Below are 21,697 nucleotides of genomic sequence, written 5' to 3'. Positions count from 1 at the left end.
CCCATCGGTCATTGACTGTTGACGGATTAAGCATCTGGCTTCCTGTCCTGTTTATCGGGGTTGTGCCACCCTTGGCGGAGCCAGCAGCCATGCAGACAGTCTGACTCACACCAGGCTTTCTGTTCCCCGACCGACTCACTCCAATGGATTGTCTCCTGACACTGGTGGCCCTTTCCCATTGGTACCCTGAGCGACACTGTCGGAAGTCTGCAGCCATCGTGATCCCAACTGGGAGGATGACCTCCTCTGACCACAACCTCCTACCTCTGTCATGGAAGCGTCCTCCATCCACAGTCGGGCTCTCTGTACCCACCACGGCCCTCAGCACTCGCTACCCCAGACCCAGCTTTGACACCCTAGTGTCTCATTCGTCTGGTCCCTCCCTGTTTACACACATCCAATTCCTTGGTCTTCATTCCATTATCCCTAAGTTAAACCTAACTAACTTTGCCAATTCTGGTGGCGTCAAAATACTTGGAAATTGTTGGGGGAAAAATACACAACTGTGCTGATTGCTCCCCTTTTTATACTCAAGACGACAAAGTTCTCAGGGCCCCTCGTTGTCTGTCAGTCCTACTATGTTTTTCTAGTCGAGTTCCTTGAAATAACTATTTCACATGGTGCCTCTCCTGTAACTACCAACACCTCCCACTCCCCCTCATTCGACGGCCTTGCTTTTTATTTAACTGACAAAATAGAAAAACATCGTAAAAGTGTCTCTCACACTTTTCCCTATCCTCTCCCCCAAAATCAGCCTTCCCAAGACCACTGGTGAATGGCATGTTGCCAAGTCCAGTGGCATTTCTGTCTCCATTTTACTCTGCCTTTTACCATTGGACACAGGGAACCATATATATATATATTTTTTTTTTTTTTGAAATGCATTTTTGACTTGGCTCCTGGGACAATACGTGTCCTTTGTTCTCCTCCCACCTCACTGCCCACTCCTTAAAATCCTTGATTAGCTCCTGCATCTCTTCCTACTCTCTAAATACTGACGGGCCTTAGGGCTCTTTTCTTGGTGTCCCTTTCTTCTCTATCTACACTCCTGTCCCTTGTGAGCCCATCGCTGTTCTCAGGCTTGAAGTACCATCTTTAAACCGTTGACTCCCAAATCTTACGTTTCAAATCGCCATCCCTCCTAAACCCCACGCTGGTAATTCCACATGCCCACCAGACATCTCCACTTGCAAGTCTGACAGGCTCACGTGGGTTCGGCACAGTGAACCAGCTCCCCACCAGCAATATCAGTGGGGTTCTAGGTCTCCCTGGGGCTCCCTTAACTGAACCAGAGCCAATGAAGGAACCAAATCTGGGCTTTGGCATCACCCTAGCTCGTCTGCCCCAAGCTCCGCTGCTCTCTGCCCAGTCTCTGCCTCTGTAGTCCGCCTCTTATGTGACATTTCCCTTCAGGATCGCTATCTTAACCATCCCAACAGCCCTCTGAGATAGGGAGGTCATTCCCATTCTGCAGATGAGACAACTGAGACCCAAAGGAGTTCACTTGCTTGCCTGATGCCATGCAGCTCGTTAGCGGAAGGGCAGAAGGAGGCTGTGACCCCAGATCTGGCTGCCTAGAAGCCCAGGGTGCGTTCCACTCCATCGCCCTGTGGTGCTTTCTGGGGGAAGAACAGTGGCCACGGGTGTCAACTTTGTGTTAGGGACACACAGTGCCAGGTCAAAAGGTGGACTCACCAACCCCAGGTCTGTCCCTTCCCTGACCCTCTTCACACAAAACAGAATTCTCTAAACCTCATCCTTTGTAATGAAGCCTCCTGCCCCTCAGGAGGAACCCCTCAGATGGAACTGGGGATGCTGTAGAATGACAACTTGACCCCGGGAAAGAGATAGTCTCTCTGGGCTTCAGTTTACCCAACAGATGGATGTAGGAGGGTTGTCTCTGCACTTCTAAGCCCTTTTGCTAAACTCAGAGTCCTGAGGTTGTTCTTGCATGTGTCTGATGAGTGCAGGCACCACCTGTCCTCAGTAAAACCTATAAGGTCCTGCATGATCCTGCCCCCCACTGCCTCTCTGATCCTACCTCCTGCCACCCCGGCCTGGTCCCACCATACGGCCAGGAGGCCTTCCTTGCTGCTCCTCACACATTCCACGGCTGCCCCCGGCTATGCCTGCCTGTCACACTGCCTCTACCCTCTGCCTGAAATGCTCTCCTTGGATATTAATGTTACTCCGTTCTTCGATATATTTTCGTTCCTGTCCAAATACCATCCTGCTTGATAAATCTTTGAAAACTCCTATCTAAAAAAGCACTCTTATCACTTTGCTGATTTTTTTTTTCATTTGTAGCATTTATTGCTACTGTAACTTATATGTGTATTTGTTTACTTTTTATGATCTGTCTCTATTTTTATATTGTTCCATAAACATAAAGAGGTTTTTTTTTTAATTTTTATTCTCAGCTATTTCTGAAAGTAATTTCAATGGCTTCTCAATAAATATTTGTTGAATGGATGAATAAATGTTATAGCCCCCACTGACCTTTATACTACGTTAAATTAATAAAAATTAAACCGGCAGTGTGGATAGCACAAACCAGAAGGGAGGAGAGAACATAAGCAGGGGGTCCAGAAGGAGAGCTGTTGCAGCAACTCACCTATGGATGGGTGGCAACCAAAATAGTGATGGTGGAAGTAATCATGTCATGGGATTTTTTTTCTTTTTAATGGAAGACAAGCATTTTCATTTTGTTTTATTTGTGTTTCGACTTCATTCTCCACTTTCCAAACTGAAAAGAACAAAATAAGGGGGAAAAAAATCGCCTGCTGTGAAAAAAAATGGAATAGCTCTGACTCCCGGATGACTATGCTGTAGATCTAATATTGGGAATGCGGAACCGAAATAAAAGACAGTGCTTGAGATTTAATAGCTACATCCTCAAACCTCAGCCAGAATTAAATATATTTACTTAAAAATGAGGACCGAACTCCTACAGGTGATCTTTAGTATAAATGATCCTTAGGATATGGATGGACCATGAGAGAAATCTGTGTTGACCCTCTTGAGTTTCCATGGGACACCACAGATTGGCTTCCGGGGATCTAGGGGTGCTGAATGTACCGCTTCTAAGTCTTTACACCCCAGTCTCCCAGCTCAGAGAAATTTCTGTGGAGGGCGAGATACACAAAAATTGAAGGTATCAGTGTCTCACTCAGAGGTTTTGCTATAAACCTTACCAGTTCCCTGAACCCCAAATACTGAGGGGGACATTCTTTCGTGTCAATGACTTGTAGATATTTTGTGGGGAATTATTTATGAAATCCCCAATCACAGTTATGAACTGTGTACACAAGGTGAAGCCCAGTCTTACAAATACGGAAATGAAGGCCGCAGTAGAAATACAGAAAAAAATGAAGCGGATACGCCCTAGAAAGCTGCAGTAATTCCATGGGACGTAAGTGACGGGTAGCAGGTAATAATGGGTTTTAAAACAGTGATTGCTTTAGAGGACCAGAAATCTAATTCTTAATTTTCTCAAAAACAGGATAGAACAATAGAACAGGGAAAAAAAAAAAAAAAAAAAAAGCTCCTGAAATAGTTTGTATCTGCAAATGGAAAGAACACTAAGCCTTCAATTTCCTTGGGAAATTGGGTACAGAGTCACGGTAAGGAGTGAGGGAAGAGAGGAGAGCCTAAGTACTAATTTCCTCACCGTTTGCAGCAGGAAGAAAATACATATGGTCTAATGATGAAATGTTCACTTCAAAAACAATAATAACTACAACCTTAATATAGATCATATTTATTTTAATATTTTAATAATTTTAACAAATTTTGTCTGATATTTAGCATTGTCTTCAGGCTTATATCAAATTTTGTTTACTATGTTTACACATCCCTAATAGAAATTTTATGTATTTTGCCCAAAATTAAATTTTTTTAATTTTTAATATTTCAAAATCTCATGTTTGTCTATTTCTTAGTCTACCTATCCATATGTATGGATAATTATGTAAAGCGATGTGAAACAAATTTTCATGATGATTGCTTCTGTGTAGTGAGTTTTATGGTGATTTTTTCTTTTTCCTTTTTTTTTTTTTTCACTTAATTTTACAGAAGCAAAAAAAAAAATTGTTGATAGAACTGGAGAACTATCAGGCAGTCCTAGAAATGATTAAAGATGGGTCAGCAAAGCAAGATTAGTCTTGATTATTAACCCAGGGACCCTGAAGAGGCTCTCTATCCTGTCCCCTTGATCTGTTTCTCTATTATCACACCAACACCACACTTTCTTGCTTTTTCTAGCTTTATAGTAACTCTTGAAATTGGATATTGCTAGGCCTCTGACTTCGTTCTTCTTCCTTTCTATTATGGTGACTATTAAGTCTTTGTCTTTCCATTAAAAAAGAGTACAGATCAGTTTGCTGATATCCACAGAACAACTTACTAGGATTTTGTTTGGGATTGCATTCCGTCTATGGATCAATCTGGGAAAAACTGACATCGTGACAGTATCGACCCTTCCCACACATTATCGTAGACTATCTCCCCCCTTATTAACCTATTTGTTTTCTGTCATTACAGTTTTATTATCTTTATTATGTTAATCTTGGGAAAATCTTGTTAGATTTACACAGAATTACTTCATTTATTTTATGCTGTGTAAGTAGTATTATGTTTTTAATTTCAAGTTCCAATTTGTCATTACTAGTGTAGAAGAAATTAATTGAAAAAAATTGAAATTTTTTTTAAAAAGAAGAAATTGACTTTTTCATACTAATCTAGTATCCTATAACCTTGCATTAATCATTTATTTGTTCCAAGAGGGTTGTATTTACCGTTTTGGGGGGGGGGGGGCTGGGGAGGGATTTTCCACATAGACTGCCATGTTATCTTTGAAGAAGAGGATTTATTTCTTTCTTCTTAGTCTGTTTAACTTTTATTTCCTTTTCTTATGTTATTAAATTATACAGGAATTCCAATGAGATGTTTCCAATCTTAGGGGGAAAACATCTAGCTTCTTGGCATTAAAGAAAATATCAACTACGGGTTTTTCGTTATGTTTTTTGTCAAGTTGAAAAGACATTCCTCTCTCCTCATTTTCTGAAATGTTTTTTTAAGTCGTGATTGAGTTTTGTAGAAAAAAAAAATTCATCTGTTAAAATGATATGATTTTTCGACGTCAGCCTTCATCTGATGGGATATGCCTTAATTTCTGAATGATGAACTAGTCCTGAACACTAGGGGTAAATCTCACTCTGTTATTCATGATTCCTTTTTATTTATTTATTTATTTATTTATTTATTTATTTATTTATTTATTTATTTTTTCGGAGCCGGGCCAGGCCGCCCCGCGCTGCCCCGCCCCGCCCCTGATTCCTTTTTATACACAGATTTGATTTGCTAATATTTTTTTTTTTGCTAATATTTTTTTGAGAATTTTTGCATCTCTGCTCAGGACAGGTTTTGGTCTCTAATTTTTCTTTCTTATCATATGTTTGTCCGGTTTTAGCATTATGGTAATGCTGATTTTACAGAATGAGTTAAGAAGTATTTCTTCCTACTTTCTGGAAGAAATTGTAGAGAATTGGTATCATTTCTTCCCTAAATGCTAGATACAATTCACCATTGAAACCATCTGGGCCTGTGCTTTCTGTTTTGGAAGGTTATTCACTATGGCTTCACTTTCTGTAATGGAAATATGCTTATTAAAATTGTCTATGGATGGGACGCTTGGCTGGCTCAGAGGAGTGTGCAGCTCTTGATCTCAAGGTCATGAGTTTGAGCCCCACATTGGGGATGGAAATGACTTAGATAAACACAAAGTCAAAAAAAAATGTTGCTCCTTGTGTAAATTTCAGTACATTTTATTTCAAGGCATTGGTCCATGGTTCCTAAGCTCTCAAATTTCTGGACAGAGAGTTATCCATATTTTCCTTTACTCTCCTTTTAGCAGTCATGGGGTCAGTAGCAGTAGACCTTCTTCACCTTGGATATTATCAATTTACGTCTTTGCTGTTTTGTTTCTTCATTAGCCCGACTAGATGTTTAACAATACTATTGATCTTTTAGTCTTGTTGATCTTCTCGATTGATATCCTGTCTTCAATTTTATTGATTTCTGTTATAATTGCATCCTTTCTTTTCTTGTGCTTATTTTGGATTTAGTACACTCTTTATTTTCTAGGTTTCTAAAGGGGAAGCTTAAATTATTGATTTTAGGTCTTTATTCTTTTCTAATACACACATTCAATACTATACATTTCCCTCTTGGCACTGCTTTTCCCCTAGAGTTTGCAATATATATTTACCAGTGTTCCATGTCTAATTTCAAAAAACACTATGCAACCCCATAGGTAGTGTGGGTGTACCAAGTATTCCTAATTCCTGCCTCTGTCCCTTATAACATAGCTGCCACTCTTTTCACTTATCCATAAGCTATAATTACTAATTACATTGTTGCTATTATTATTTTGAACAAATGATCTGTTGTATCAATTAAGAATCAGGTAAATAGGGGCACCTGGGTGGCACAGTTGGCTTTTTTGTAAGCCTCTCGAGTTTCAGACCAGAGACCAGAAGTCCAAGACACTGCCTTTCAAGGTTAAGTCTGACTAGTATTTAATTTTGATTTTCCTGCTGCTACCAAACCAGAAAAGATGGGTGATAGCCTACAAATAAAGGTGAAGTGCTGGTTCACAGTGTCAGGTGCTTAAGACATTGGGGAGAACCAGTAGTAGTGAGGAGGCATGACAGAGAGAAGGGGACATGCTTTCCACCCAAACTCCCGGAATTGGCGCTGGACATAATGAGACTAGGTGAGGCATATTATAGTGAGGCTCCAGGTACTGGTTCCTGTGCTTCAGCTGTGGGGAAAAGGAGCTGGGCCTCCGAGGGGTCCCCCAGTCTGTGAGATGCTGATGCAGCGCTTCTCAAATTTGACTCAACCTAGAATTACCTGGAGATATTGTAAGAATTCTGGTGCCCATATGACACTGAAATTAAATCAAAAATTAAACCATATTCTCTCTCCAGTTATGTTTACAGGATGACAGTTACCAAAGCATCCAAATGGCTCACTGGTTGAGCATCTGCCTTTGGGTCAGAGTGTGACCCTGGGGTCGCGGGATCGAGTCCCACGTCGGGCTCCCCGCAGGGAGCCTGCTTCTCCCTCTGCCTGTGTCTCTGCCTGTCTCTCTCTCTCTGTGTCTCTCATGAATAAATAAATAAAATATTTTTTTAGAAAAAGAATCACAGCCATGGGCCTGAGTTTCCTTTTCCATTTTTAACATCAAATCAACTAGCATTGTCTTCTGGTTCTCCTGACTTCTGAGTCGTCATCATGATAGAAATTAGAATCCCCAGACATCTCATGATGCCAAGTCAGATCTCGATATCATCAGGCTTCTGCCCTTATTATTTTTAAGGCCATTGAAAATGAGAGGTTCCCAAAATGCTTTCTTAACATATTACAGTTTTTGCCAACTTTATACCCAGGGTCTTCTTTTTCATAAACAAATTAATACCATTTTCATCTTATCCTCTGCTCAATATGTAAAATGAAAAGCATGCTTCCATCGTCTCTGAAAGTACTGCACAGAATGTAATAGTAACTGCTAGGTCGAAAAAGAGATGTGTGGTTAGCGAATTTGGTAAATGCTGGCTTAAACGAAGTTAAACAGCTCTCTTTACTGAAGAACTGTCTAAAACGTGGACCAGCCCACCATGTATTGTAAACCATGGAGACATGACGTATTAACTATGATCATTAGTGTCAATTATACAATTTATAAAAATATATATTTATAAATATATAATTATATATTATAATCATTATATAATAATATATATAAAATTAGACATATTAGATAAAATTAGATCATTATATAATATATATAAAATTAGATATATTAGATAAAATTATATCATTATATAATATATATAAAATTAGATATATTAGATAAAATTATATCATTATATAATATATATAATTAGATATTTTATATAAAATTATATCATTATATAACATATATAATTAGATATATTATATAAAATTATATCATTATATATATAATTTTCTATATCATATTTAAGTATATGTAATGCATTATCATAAAAGTTGTAATACATAAATATAAGCGTATATATATACTATGTAAAAATAGATATCCCTTACAGTCCTTTTACCCTGGAATCAAAAGACTGTTTTGTAAATTTGACAAACAGGTGAACACATTTAAGAGATTCCCTCCTTCCCTTGTTTGTAGGCACAAATACCCCCTTTGTGATATAGTCAGAGCTTAAGTGGCTATCAGGCACTTACGAGAGAACCTTTAAATACACGTGCTACACCATTTTCTCTGCGGATTCACAGCCACTTGGCTGCCCCAGACCCTGATCATCGCCAGGTATCCAAAGCACCTGCTGTGTGGGCCTCACGCCGGATACGCTCCTGCTAGGGTGCTCCAAACAGTCAACACCTTCAAACATCAGTGGGAGCGGCTCAAAATCATGCGTCTTCAAGGTCAGCTAGTAGGGCTGGGGAAGTGATCACAATTGTGGAGGGAGGACGTTGGAGGTGGTGCGCTGTCCCGTCAAGCTGCTGAGCGGTGACGTTTCAGGAGGTTTTAGGAAGCGGTGCGAGGCCGCAGGCTCCTGCTCCTCCTCCCCAACCACGCTGCAGGGCGCTGAGGAGCCGGACACCGAAGTCGAGGTGGAAGACGGAGTGAAGCCTTCAGGTGCTCTCCACAAAGCCTGAACCCAGAGGGAGGGAACCGCCGGGGGACAGTTACCCGAGGACCGAGGTGGGGCTCGAGGTGGGACCTCATGCCCAGGAGCCCCCCAGCTGCGTGCACGCTCATCCCTCACCAGCCCACGATGCTCCGGGCCTCCCTTCCCGCAGCTGGGCTGTGTTCACCAGGCAGCCGATCAACGGATTGGGGAACTCTTGGGTCCCCGGGGCGGTTATGTCCAGAGGGGTTAGGATACTGTCCTAGCACTGGGAAGCCCACTGTTGATGTCACTGTTGGTCTCTAACTATTTGTTCACAGTTGACATTGGTCTGTTGTGATGCACGAGAAGTTACAACGTTGGTGCAACTAAGTGTGCAGGTGCAGGCGCAGGTGCAGGTGCAGGTGCCAGGCGTGTGTTAGACACCTTTCCTCGGATTTACAGACCACAGTCAAACCCAACCCCGCAGCAGCAGCCCTTGAGGAAGCATATGACAGGCCCAAGAAATGGGGGCAGGGCTGGTTCACTTCTTGAAATCCACTGACGACCCCCCGTGTAAATGCTGCAAGGGACCCGCCGTGTTTGCTTGGGGCGGGAGGGCGGTGGGTTTACCAGGTGGAGGCCGCGTCGGCAGGTGCCGTGGGCCCCATTGCTTCCTTTTGCGTCCATGCGGATTTTCTGCTGTCCCGCGGGCCCTTCGAGCCTTGTCCCACTGTCCCTCAGTGGCCCTGGGCTAGTCGCTCGGTGGCCCCAGGCTGGTCCCTTGGTGGCTCCAGGCTGGTCCCTCGGTGTCCCTGGGCTGGCCCCTCTGTGTCCTCGGGCTGGTCCCTTGGTGTCCCCAGGCTGGCTCCTCTGTGTCCCTGGGCTGGTCCCTCTGTTTCCCCAGACTGGCCCCTTGGTGTCCCCGGGCTTGTTCCTTGGTGGCCCCAGGCTAGTCCCTCGGTGGTCCCGGGCTAGTCCCTCAGTGTCCCCGGGGTGGCCCCTCGGTGGCCCCGGGCTGGTCCCTCGGTGTTCCTGGGCTGGTCCCTCGGTGTCCCCAGGCTGGTTGCTCGGTGTCCCCAGGCTGGTCCCTCGGTGGCCCCAGGTTGGCCCTCAGTGGTCCCGGGCTGGCCGCCACGTGGCCTGGGTGGTGATGCTGCTGGGCCTCGGGTGCCCACCGCCTGGGAAGCCCCTGCCCCAGCCTCTGGAGTGCGGTGACTCTGCTCGACTTTCCGAGACATGTTCCGCCGCCGCCACACATCTTACAAGGTACGAGGACCTTCTTTCTCCTGCTCCTCACAAACACGTCCCCCCCCTTTCCTGTTGCCTCCACCCTAATAGGGATGGAGGTGTGTGCTTGTGGCTTTGATCCACAGAACCCGTCCCTGCTGATCCACCGCCCAGCCTCTCTCCTGGGCTTGCCGACTATTTACATATCTGAGCACTGCTTTTGCTGAATCACAAAGTTTGCCTTTCTGTTTCTATGCATCTCGAGGTATTTTCTGATTTCCCTTGTGATTTCTCCTCTGACCGATTGGTTGTTTCTGTGCCGTTTAATTTCCACCGAGTTACGGAAGTTTTCCTTCTGTTGCTCCTTTCTGGTGTTCTTGCACGGGGGGTGGAAAGAGTACTTGGTATGATTTGGTAGGATTTCTTAAAAAAAGAAACAAAATATTGATTAGCACTTGTTTTGCAGCCTAACAGATACCCAGTCTATTCTGGTGAACGTTCCCTGTGCATTTAGAAAGGTGTGTGCTCGGGGATCCCCGGGTGGCCCAGTGGGTTAGCACCGCCTGCGGCCCAGGGCCTGATCCTAGAGACCTAGGATCGAGTCCCACGTCGGGCTCCCTGCATGGAGCCTGCGTCTCCCTCTGTCTGTGTCTCTGCCTCTCTCTCTCTCTCAGGGTCTCTCATGAATAAATAAAGTCTTAAAAAATAAGAAAAGATGTGTGCTCTGGGGCTGTTCACATCCCGTTCCCTCACCGACCTCTCTGGTTGCTCTACTCATATGGAAAACGGGCTATTGATGCATCCAACCATTATTATAAACTCTTTGTTTCTCTCTTCAACGCTGTCGGATATTTTTTTTTCTTTGCGATTTTTGGGACTCTCTTGTTCGCCACATGTAATTCACTGTTACATATTCTTGATGGATTGAAACCTTTAACGATGTATAACACACTTGTGACTTGTACACTTTTACTTATTTACGTAATTCTGTATGTCTGTATTGATTTATTTTACTTGAAATCTGTTCCTTCTGATAATATAACCCTTCTGTGTGTGCGTGTGGGGGTGGGTTACTGTGTGCACAGTGTGTCTCTCTCCATCCTTTTATTTTCAGATTCATTGTGCCTTTGCATCTAAATATCCTCAGGAACAAGAGAAGAGATAGGTTGATATTTTTACTTACTCTTCCAACTTCTGCCTTATTTGGAGAGTTTAGTTTATTTACTTTTAAAGTAATAATTGGTAACAAAAAGTCACTTGTACCATTTAGCTATTTTTTTCCTGTGTCTTAATTTTTTTTTCTTTTCCCTCTTTTTCTATCTTCTATTATTGCCTTTCTCCATATGTAGTTGATGCCTGTGTGTATGTGTGTGTGTGTGTGTGTGTGTGTGGTGTATATTTTAATCTCTTCTTTCCTTTTCTGTGTGTGTATTAGCGGTTATCTTGAGGATGCAATTCATACGATCCCCTTATAGCGGCCTAGTTTGAATAATGCCAACTTTTTGTCAAAATTATATAACTGCACTTTCAAACATCTCTGTTCCTCCCCCTTTAGATTAGTATTTTCACTGGTTACATCTTTCTGCATTGGGCGCCCACTAACATCGAAACAAACAGTATACTGGTTCATGTGTTTGCCTTCTAAATCAGAGAACAAGAGGAGTTATAAACCAAAAATGCCATAATATTAGCTTTTTTATACTTTTTATATTTACCTAGGTGGTGACCTTCACCAATATTCTTTATTTAGCCGTACTGCTCATATTTAATTACTGTTCAGCCTTCTTTCCTTCCAGCTCGAGGGGCTCCTGTTAGCATTGCTTGTGGGGTAGCTCTAAAGGTAACAGACTCCCTCAGCTTTTGCTTATTTGAGAATGTCATCATTTCTCTTTAATTTCTGAAAGGCAGTTTTTATTTGCAATTCTTGGTCGACAGGTTTATCTTTCCCCTGTCGGTACTTTCATTGCCTCGTGGTTTGTTATGAAAAATAAACTATTAATATCATCGAGGATCATTGGGACTAGTCACTTTGGTCTTGTGGGATTCAAGACCCTTCTCTTTGTGTTTATTTAAATGTTTTTTTTTTAATTTTTATTTATTTATGATAGTCACAGAGAGAGAGAGAGAGGCAGAGACACAGGCAGAGGGAGAAGCAGGCTCCATGCACCGGGAGCCTGACGTGGGATTCGATCCCGGGTCTCCAGGATCGCGCCCTGGGCCAAAGGCAGGCGCCAAACCGCTGCGCCACCCAGGGATCCCTCTTTGTGTTTATTTAAATTCCAAGTAGTTGGGATCCCTGGGTGGCTCAAGGGTTTAGCGCCGGCCTTCGGGCCCAGGATGTGATCCTGGAGACACGGGATCAAATCCCACATCAGGCTGTCTGCATCGAGCCTGCTTCTCCCTCTACCTGTCTCTCTGTCTCTCTGTCTCTGTCTCTGTCTCTGTCTCTCTCTGTGTGTCTCATGAATAAATAAATGAAATCTTTACATTCCAGTGAGTTGACATACGGCATAAAATAATTTCCGACATACAATCAGGATCCTTTCTTGGTCATCATCTCTCAACAGTTTGTCTACAACGTGTCTTGGTGTAGGTCTCTATTTAGATCCTGCTTGGAGTTCATTTGAGCTCCTTGGACGTGTGATTCATTTCCTTAAACAAGTTTGGAAAATTGCATTATTTTTTTTTTCAAATTATTTCTCTACCTCTTTCTCTGTCCCTTCTCCCGGGACCCCCACAGGTTGGGCTGCTGGATGGCGACCCACAAAACCCTTGAGGTTCATTCCGCTTTCTTTGTTCTTTCTTCATTCTGCTTTTCGGGCGTGATAATTCCCATTTTCCAATGTTTGAGTTCACTGATCCTTTCTTCAGCCTAATCAAATCAATTGTTGACATTTTCTTATAAATTGTTCATTTTCATTATTGTACATTTCAGTGCCTGAATTCTTACCTGGTTCCTCTTCATGATTTTTACCTCTTTATTGATATTCCCATTTTTCATCCATCATTCTTTCTGGTTTACTTTACTTCTTTGCCTATGGCTTTCTTTAAATTCTTGAAAATATTTAATAGAGTTGAGTTAAAGTCTTAGCCTAGTAACTCCAATGTCTCGGCTTTTTCAGGGATGGTTTCTGCCCATTTCTTTCTCTTTGGCATGGGCCATATTTTCTTATTTCACCGTATGCTTTGTAATTTTGTGTTGTTGAAAACTAGACACTAGAATATTATTCTCTGGTGACTCTGTAAATCAAATTTACTCTCTTCCTAGCTGTTTCTCTTCCTGACGGTTGAAAGCTGTCCCTTTGCTCAACTAATGTAATGTTAAGATAAAGACTACCTTCAATTCCAAGAGCAAGAAGCTAAGCAAAACAAAACCAAAACAAACAGAAGAATTCTCCCTCTTTTTGTAGATTGACTTTGTCACTGGTGCTGAGCCTAGAGATCAGCAGGGGATCTGCTCAGCTCTTTTGTGAGCACTCATCCTGTCCTTGGTATTTGTCTGTGGCTTTCTAAATTCCTCCAGTACACATGGGTGCTTTTGGACGGCCAAATTTCCCCCCAAGAAACTCTCTCCAGGCTTCTGAGGTCAACTGTATGTCTCAACCATTATCTTTTGCCCCCACGTGGGTCCAGGTCTTGCTTTACCATGCAGTGTTTCTGAGCAACGTCTGTCACTTTTCTGCCCCGAGTGGGTTCTGTGTTAGGTGAAGCAGAAATGAAAGGCTTGCATCAATCCTTCAGGTAACCCCAGACAGATTAGGACAGACAAGCATGATGCATTGTGCAGAGGCTCTGCTCCCTCTGACGCCAGAGACCAGGATCCCACGTGAAGAATGCAGGCTGCACCTCAAGACTTCCTCTGAGCCAGGGAGGGAGGTGCACCTAGAGCATCTGCAAATGGCACAAAGCTTTCCCACCATTTTCAAGTTGCCTCGTCTTTGACTCAACATTTGCCTGATTGCAGTAAACAGTTGGCTGTTTTCCAGAGTCCTGACACGGTGGGTTGGGTTTCCGCTTGCTTCTCCTTTTCTCTGTGGGGGAGGGGAGTTTGGAGCTGCCCAGTCCACCATTTTGCCAAAGTTACTCTGTTGACTTCACCTCTTTTTGAGTTTCTATGAATTTCCTGGATTTTTTCTCCACTTTCCCATGCTTTTGTGTGTATATAAACAGACTGATCTAATAACAAAAACTAACATGGAGAACGTTGCTTCACAATAACAGAATATTTATTAAACCATATGGTTAAGCAACGTCTATCTTCCTAGAAAATTGCTGGTATTTTTGAAGTATACATCAGGTATTTGGCAGTAAAATATACACTTAAGCTTGTTTTCACCAATCTGACATGGTTTCCAGTATGGAGATAATCTGAATCATTTTTTGTTGGCTTTTTTTCTGAAATGTAATTGACAATATATCATTGTATTAGTTTTGGGTGTACAACATAATGATTTTATACTTGTAATATTTTGAAATCACCACCACAAGTTCTAGGTAACATCTATATTAATATTCCTTTTTTTTTAAAACATGTAATAAAAAGAAAATGGTCTCACTATTTCTATCTCTTCCTGCCGCAGCTTTCTACAAGTTGAGGACATGTAGATCTGTCCATAAATAGATCTACATACTGTCCGTAAATAGATGTACACAAACAGACACACACACACACACACACACATCCAAATATGTTATTGAATTATTTTGTTTCATGGAGAATGTTTGTCTTTATAACTTTTCTTGAACCACCATATTTTAATTTTGCTTGTAACCCATGCAAGACAACTTGAAGGTAATACGAAGGGTAAGAAGGAATATATTTTGACAAATAACTAAGCTGCAACATAATAATCTGATATCTGAGCTTCTGTCTGTCAGATGCAATCATAAATAAAAGATAGAAAGAAGCAAGGGACTGCTTTTTAAGGAAATTAAATTGTCTTGAGAATATTTCAAAAATGTGACTTGAAAGGGCATATACATGACATAAGTGTTCTTCAGATTTCTGTTGATTCCTGAATGATCCTGGGTGAGATCAATCGTGCTGATGTTCTTGTCTTGTGTCTAAATGCTCATCCAGGGAATAAATTCCTTTAGAGCAAAGGGCCTTGCTCATGGCCCCAGACACCAGAGGCAGACTGTGACTTAAGCTTTTAAGGTGATTCAGGCTTCACCGCACCCCCCGGGGCACTCAGGAGCTCGATGTAATGTCTCCTTTGCGTTTTAGGATTTTTCTATGTGATAATTAAGACAGCAACTAGTACAACCATTTTAGGCATCTGCCCATACAAATAGCTCCTGAAGTGAGGGCTGTGGATGTCTTGAGGTTTTGTACATTTTCTCAGTGGGCCAAATGTCAAGATGTGGAATATCAAAGTTCTGAATACATTGGAACAAAAGGAGGAAAAACCTGCCATGTTTGCAACTGAGGCATGGAAATCCGATATACAAGGACTACGACGGCAGATAAAGGATGTAGAACGGCTGCATTTGTGTAGTTGGTATTAAAGGCATTTTGCCACAACTGGTTAACAAATGTGTGTATACTTCTTCCAAAGTCTCTGAATTTAAGTAATTAGACATTAAGATTCTTATCAAGTGGCATTTTGCATTTTGTTCTGTTTCATGCTGTTTATGCAGAAGCCACAGGATATTTAACCTCTGAGAAACCTGCATTAAATCAATATTACATTAGTGTTTTAAAGCCATTAGCTCAATAGCCATATGTCCAGATATTTTCTCCATTCAGAAAGTTAGGAATCAGTAAATAAAAATGAGATAATTAACAATGAATACCTGCTACTCACATTTTATGTATACAACATTATCTCTTTCCATTCGAAGCGTGTTCAGCTGTTACCTATCATTCAAGAAATGTAAACCCATACCCCCCATATTGCATGGCAATGGAGCTCTTGTGGTGACCTCACATATGTTTCCATGGCAGCATATTCATCTGGAAATGGCATCGCGCTTTGATTTGTAGATGGTCAAAGACGGACTTCTGAATTATACCCATTAAAAGGCTAATTTTCAAAAGAAACTCTTAGGTTGGAAATTTCGCAATGCAGGATTATAAACTAACACACTATTTATATTTTTAGTGAGTATGCATTTCTACTTCGGAATCTGAAGTAGCATTTCATCATCCAAATGCCTTGCAATTAGGATATCTATAAGGAAGGTAGGTATTTGCACCAGAGTAAGGGATATAGTTTGGGCAACTCACCAGCGTCACAGGCTGAGTTGCTCCCTGGCCCATATGGGTGCTCATCTACTTCGGCTGCAGACTCTCTGGCTTAAACAGTATAAAATTGTTTTCTCATTGTCCTAGAGACTGAAAGTCCCAGATCAAGGCCTGGTTTGAGTTGTTGGTGAGGACTCTTAGCTTGTGGGCAGGACGTACAGAGAGACAGAGGGGGAGAGAGAGAGCTAAGGAGCAGGTTCTGGTCCCTTTATATAAGGACACTAACCCTATGAGATCACAGCCCACCCTTAGAACCTCATTTAAACTTGAGTAACCCTGATTACTTCCTCGGAGATCCCATCGCCAAATGCAGCTCTGCTGGGGGTAGCAGCTCCAGCGTAGGCACTGGGGAGAGGGTCACAATCATTCAGTCCGTGACTCCTGGCCTCTTTATCTCCATCTTCCTATGGCTTTGGCATCTGCATCTCCAGCTGTAACAGAGTGATAGATTTGTATCTCCTGAGATCAAGTGGCCTGTCGGGATCGCTGGGTGTTTGGTGTCCTGAGAGATCATTCAAGGTTACTTTGAACGTCAGCAAAGCAGTAATGAACTAGAGATGATTATCGATTTTTAAAAATAAGCTATTAATAAAAGAAAAAAAATAAAACTTCCTCTGCAACATTTGAGTCAAGGTAAGAGACTAGATATTTTCCTGTGTTTTGTGAGAAGGCTCTAATGTGCCCAAGTCTATGCAATCAGCTGGATACTCCAAAACCTCAGGCATTCACTTTGACCCCTTCCTGGCTCCTTCCCATCTGCTTTGCTCAGTGAATCTGGGAGATCACATTCACTGACCCCAGGCCTGACCTTTTTTCTACAGGCAAAAAAAGTGAGTCAAGGGATGCCCACCATATAACCTCACAGCATCTCAGAGGGATCCACAATTTTAACTCAGAATTCAGATTATTAAAACTATTTAAAGTTACGGCTGTCAGTAGAGACCCCTGGGAGTTGGAATAATGTTTACCTGTAGCATCATAAAATAATGTAAGGTACTCCTGCTATAAAACTACATGCATCCTGAAAAATGTCATATTCTGCAAAATAATGGATGACAAAACACAGGGCTTATGAGGAAAAGAAGGTCAGCACCAACTCTTTTAAGCCGATGGTAACTTCAGCTCCAGAGCCCTGATTAAAGCAGCAATGATCCTAAGTGAGGTCTAGCCCCGTCCTTGGGCATCACCACGTAGAGCCACCACCTGTGCGTCTTCGCAGGTCCTCAGACTTGCAGGGCTTTGAAGACATTTACTTCTAATAGAGACCATTCCATCAACATGAAAACTATCACTCAGGGGCAGCCCTCTTCATCAGTATTTGAACACAGGGAGACATTTCCTCGCCGCTCCTCTGTCCATCCTTGAGTTTCCTGGGATATCTCATAATGAAAAAACAGAGACCAAGGCACAGATTCCTTACCCTCAAGGGCTGTTTTGTTCCCTTACGGTCTTTCTATATTGCTGATGTCTTTATCTGTAATCCTGCTGTGACCTGACCATAATCCCTTCATGTTATTAACATGCTAGGGGAAACGATATGAACCAACGGGGTCTATACAAGCTAATATTCTCTTCCTGTGTATACGAACGAATTTAAATCAGAGAAACAACATAGGAATAGACTGTATTTGGGGTTATGACACGAAAGAAAAATAAAGAACAGAGACCGCCGATTACCTCCTGAAGAGGGCCAGGCTTCATGAAGCCCATCGTCCCAGAAATTCGCACACACACACCTGCAATCGTGCTTCTTTAGTCAATGACTCTCTCTGTGCTTCTTCAAATGTGAACGATCTTGCTTCCTTCTTCCCCCCCTTCCTTTAGATTTTGTACCTGCTCAGGCTGTACACACCGGCGCGACCCCGTTCTTTCCCATAGGTTCCATCTACACCTGGAAAGAGCGATGGTCCTCCTACCCCGGCTCTGCGCCCGCTGCACCCTGAGCAGCTCTCTTTGGTAGGAGACCTTTGTGACTTTGTGACCTTTGTGACTTTGTGACTTTGAGACTTTTGTAGGAGACCTCTTTGGTAGGATCGCTTTGTGATTGGAGCAGAGGCTCCATGAGAGCAATGACAGGCACTCAACTTTGAAGAAAGACGTTGAATTCCGAATGAAGGAGTTCTTACACGATTCAAGTGGCAAGACACACTTAAACCTTTTGAACTGTTAAGAAAGAGTTTCCAGAATAAGCATAATCCCTTTTAATTCCAGCCAAACCAATATGTGAAAGAGCCCCTGAGGGTTGCTGAGAATAGAGGGGGGAGTAGGAAGGACCTGAAGGACAGGAGGCCCCAGGGCTGAGTGGCGATGAGAGTTGATCCTGCGTGTTGTTTGGGATGTTACCTCAGCATCAACTAGTGGGCGGAAGGGGGAGGCGCTGTGGGCTGAATGTGGGTGCCCCCCCAATTCACATCTTGAAATTCTGACCCCCAATGTGAGTACTGGGAGGTGGGGCTTTAGGGAGGTGCTACATCCTGAGGGTGGAGCCCTCGTGAATGGAATCGGTGCCCTCATGGCACAGGCCCCAGACAGGTTCCTGCTCCTCCCGCCACAAGAGGACCCGCAAATCCACCATCTACACCCAGAAGAGGGTTCCTGCCTGCATCCAACGAGGCTGGTGCCTTGAGCGTGGACCTCTAGCCTCCAGAACTGTGAGAGACCAGTGTGCGTGGCTGACAAGCCCCCAGGCAGTGGCCCTCTGCGATGGCAGCCTCCGTGGACTGAGGCAGAGGGAAGTGCCACCTGCCACGGCTCCGTTCGGCACGGGTCACAGAAGACAGCCTTAGGCTGACACTCCCACCCCTTTCCTCCCACCTAGCTTCTCCACCTGCCCTGCCTGAAATTCCCCATGGAAGTGCCTCCCCCGTCCTCTCGCTCACCTTTCATCCTGAGTTCTGAAAAGTCAGCTCAGGCTCTGCCCTTTCAATCCTTCTACTTCCCCATCCATCATCTAGAGGACTGTACTGCTTTCTTTTCTAAATAAGAATCTGAAATGGCATGGGGTCCTCATTTTAGACTCTAGGTCTAAAACTTAGACCTAAGTTTAAGTTAGGATTCAAGTTAGGATTCAAGACCCCGTGTCATTTCCTGTAAATTCTATTTCATTGTTATTTTTCCAAAACAAACTCTGTTCATAGGGGAGCGGAGGACATGTCTCCTGTAGATTGTTCCGGAACACGCCGTGTTCATCCTCCTCTTTGTTCTCTGCTAGGACTGCCATCCCCCTCAAACTTTCTTCCATTTCAGTCCACTGATAGCCTATCAGCGGCAACAGGACTGGAACAGAAAGGAATATTAACATAATCTTCCTTCCTTGGTTCCACTGTAGGGAGCATGTTCTAGCCACACCTTCCACAGCACCCCCTTCTAATACGTGTGTCCAAGTGGGTTCTAATGGGGTCATGGATGGTGACCCAGTCTGCCTTCTGTACGTACAGCTCACAAAATACTTAACCCAGCAGATGTATACATATGTAAATAATCTATGCATTAAAGATTAACAAGTTAATAGGTGAGACACATAATACGAATAATTTCATGTGGGATTATTGGTGTTAAATGTCGGCTCATTACCGAAAACAAACAAACAAACAAACAAAAAACACCCTGAAAACTAAATCCTGTTGTACAGGTGGTTACTAACTCTGTGCAGAGGGGTAGCTGAAAATAAAATAAGATTTCATGTAAGTAGTAGGATAAGAAGGGAAAAGAGATTTAGGGCCATTTGAAACAATCCAAGTAAGTGTGAGCTTTAAACATGATATCACAGTACTGAGGTCTGAAAATAACCTTTAAACTATCAATGACTTGAAATAAAGTAAAACTTGAACGCACATGGTGGCTATTGAACTTTGGGATTTTCTCCCCAAAATGTATAGAGATTAATGGGAATGTAGGAAGTTTCCTCAGTGGAAACTCTAAATCCTATCACCCGCGAGAAAGAGTTAAACCCATGAGATAACAAGTAATGACAATTTCTCCATTGAAACAAAACCTCAATTTCAGTTCTAAATTGATGGGAACATCATAAAGGATAAAACGGTTCCATCATTTACATTTTTTTTGTCAGGCGGCGAAAATTTTCATTTATGTATAATTTCAAATCTTTAGAAACCTCAAGAAGTCGTTTTCTCTTTATATTTCTCCCCATCGATTCTTCCTCTGATTGAGTACGTTGCCATCAGCAGGAGGGCGAGAGGCAGTGTAAGGTCTGGAACTAGAACAATGGTGTTGGGAGCTTGGCTTCGCCCCTGCTGCTTGTAAGACCTCTACCTGCTTCATCTGTCCCCAGATTGATAGGAGGTGAAGAGTAAGGCAAATATACGACATGTAGGAAAAATGAAAATATTTACCCCAAAGGATTTCTGTGAGGGTTAGAAGAGGCCCCTATGTAGATGGCTCCTGGCACCTGGTATAAGCACTCATGAAGTGAGTCTTTATGACCTAAATAAGTCCTTAAATAGCATCAGGAAAGCCACTCCTCTCACCACTGACCTTAAGGAGCAGCGTGATTCAAACAACCGTAGCAACGTTAGTTGTGGGTCAAAAGGGAGAAATTACGTTTCTATTTGGCCAAATAGCTGTTGACTCCATCAGGAAACAAGGGAGGCAGAAACCAGGAATCTATGGGGTGGGGCCTCAGTGGAGGCAGGTAATGCCCTGGATCTGGACGCCCCAACCCCTAGTTCTGTCTGGAAGGGGAAAGCAAACCTAAGGAGGTAGAAGCTCTCCAGCAAGTCTCACCTGCACCAGAAGCATTACGAATCACCTGATACTTTACTACCACTTGCTGCACTTAATCATGTCTTGGTTTTCCTAAAATCCTATGGACCAGGACTTATTCAGCCTAGGGAGAAAACTCAGGTCCCTGAAGAAATAGGTGGGCGAACTAAGGCTGGGAGGGAACCCAGATCTGCTGGGTGATCTGCAGCCTTCCTTCCCCGGCCAACCCCGTGCTCCTGCAGAAGACATCGGGACACACTCTGTGTGAGGCCCAGGAGGGGCGGATGTTCAAGGTGTTGCTTTCATGACTTGTTGATACCAAGTGTGTAAAAGAGAAGAGGAGGCATCCTCCGAATGCCGTCAAGGCCGTTGGTCTGCTGTCACCTGTTGTCACCGTCTTCCTTGGCACCTGTGTCCTCCTCTCCGCCACGCTGTTTCTCTCCGGTATTTCCCCCTCGTCCACTTCTCTCTTTCGCATCTTCTGTTCATTGTGCCGCTGCTTCTTTCTGAGCCTCTGCAAGCTCTGTATTAATTCCCACTCTTACAATAGCCAAACTGTGGAAGGAGCCTCGGTGTCCATCGACAGATGATGGATAGAGAAGCTGTGGTCTCTGTGTACAATGGAAGATTCCTCAGCCATTAGAAACGACAAATACCATTTGCTTCAACGTGGATGGAACTGGAGGGTATTATGCTGAGGGAAGTAAGTCAATCGGAGAAGGACAAACATTATATGGTCTCATTCATTTGGGGAATATAAATAATAGTGAAAGGAAATAGAAGGGAAGGGAGAAGAAATGTGTGGGAAATATCAGAATGGGAGACAGAACAT

General features: G+C 43.1%; 1 protein-coding gene and 1 long non-coding RNA gene across 11 annotated transcripts in view; one reads left to right on the top strand and one right to left on the bottom strand.

The window, feature by feature from the left end:
* Positions 1–18,078, bottom strand: part of LOC144284212 (uncharacterized) — a 37,091-nt gene extending 19,013 nt beyond the window's left edge. For 2 of the 10 annotated variants that reach the window (XR_013352553.1, XM_077848530.1), the window contains exons 1-3: positions 15,704–16,046; positions 8,379–10,319; positions 2,615–2,746 (exon numbers count right to left, since the gene is read on the bottom strand). The gene's annotated coding sequence lies outside the window, so the exon portion shown is untranslated. Of the gene's footprint in view, positions 1–2,614; positions 2,747–8,378; positions 10,320–11,611; positions 11,963–14,104; positions 14,292–15,703; positions 16,056–16,125; positions 16,575–17,820 lie in introns of those variants that run through there. The other 8 variants (XR_013352548.1, XR_013352551.1, XR_013352547.1 and 5 more) reach the window with 6 other exon arrangements.
* Positions 15,856–16,751, top strand: LOC144284213 (uncharacterized). The gene is made up of 2 exons (XR_013352554.1): positions 15,856–16,080; positions 16,575–16,751. It is a non-coding gene; the product is annotated as an uncharacterized LOC144284213 (long non-coding RNA).
* Positions 18,079–21,697: the final 3,619 nt, after the last annotated feature.

Source organism: Canis aureus, chromosome 15 (assembly GCF_053574225.1).
Source record: "Canis aureus isolate CA01 chromosome 15, VMU_Caureus_v.1.0, whole genome shotgun sequence".
In the NCBI taxonomy this organism is placed as follows: domain Eukaryota; kingdom Metazoa; phylum Chordata; class Mammalia; order Carnivora; family Canidae; genus Canis; species Canis aureus.
Note: the sequence above shows the minus strand (reverse complement) of the source record. Positions and strands in the feature narration are given on the sequence as shown.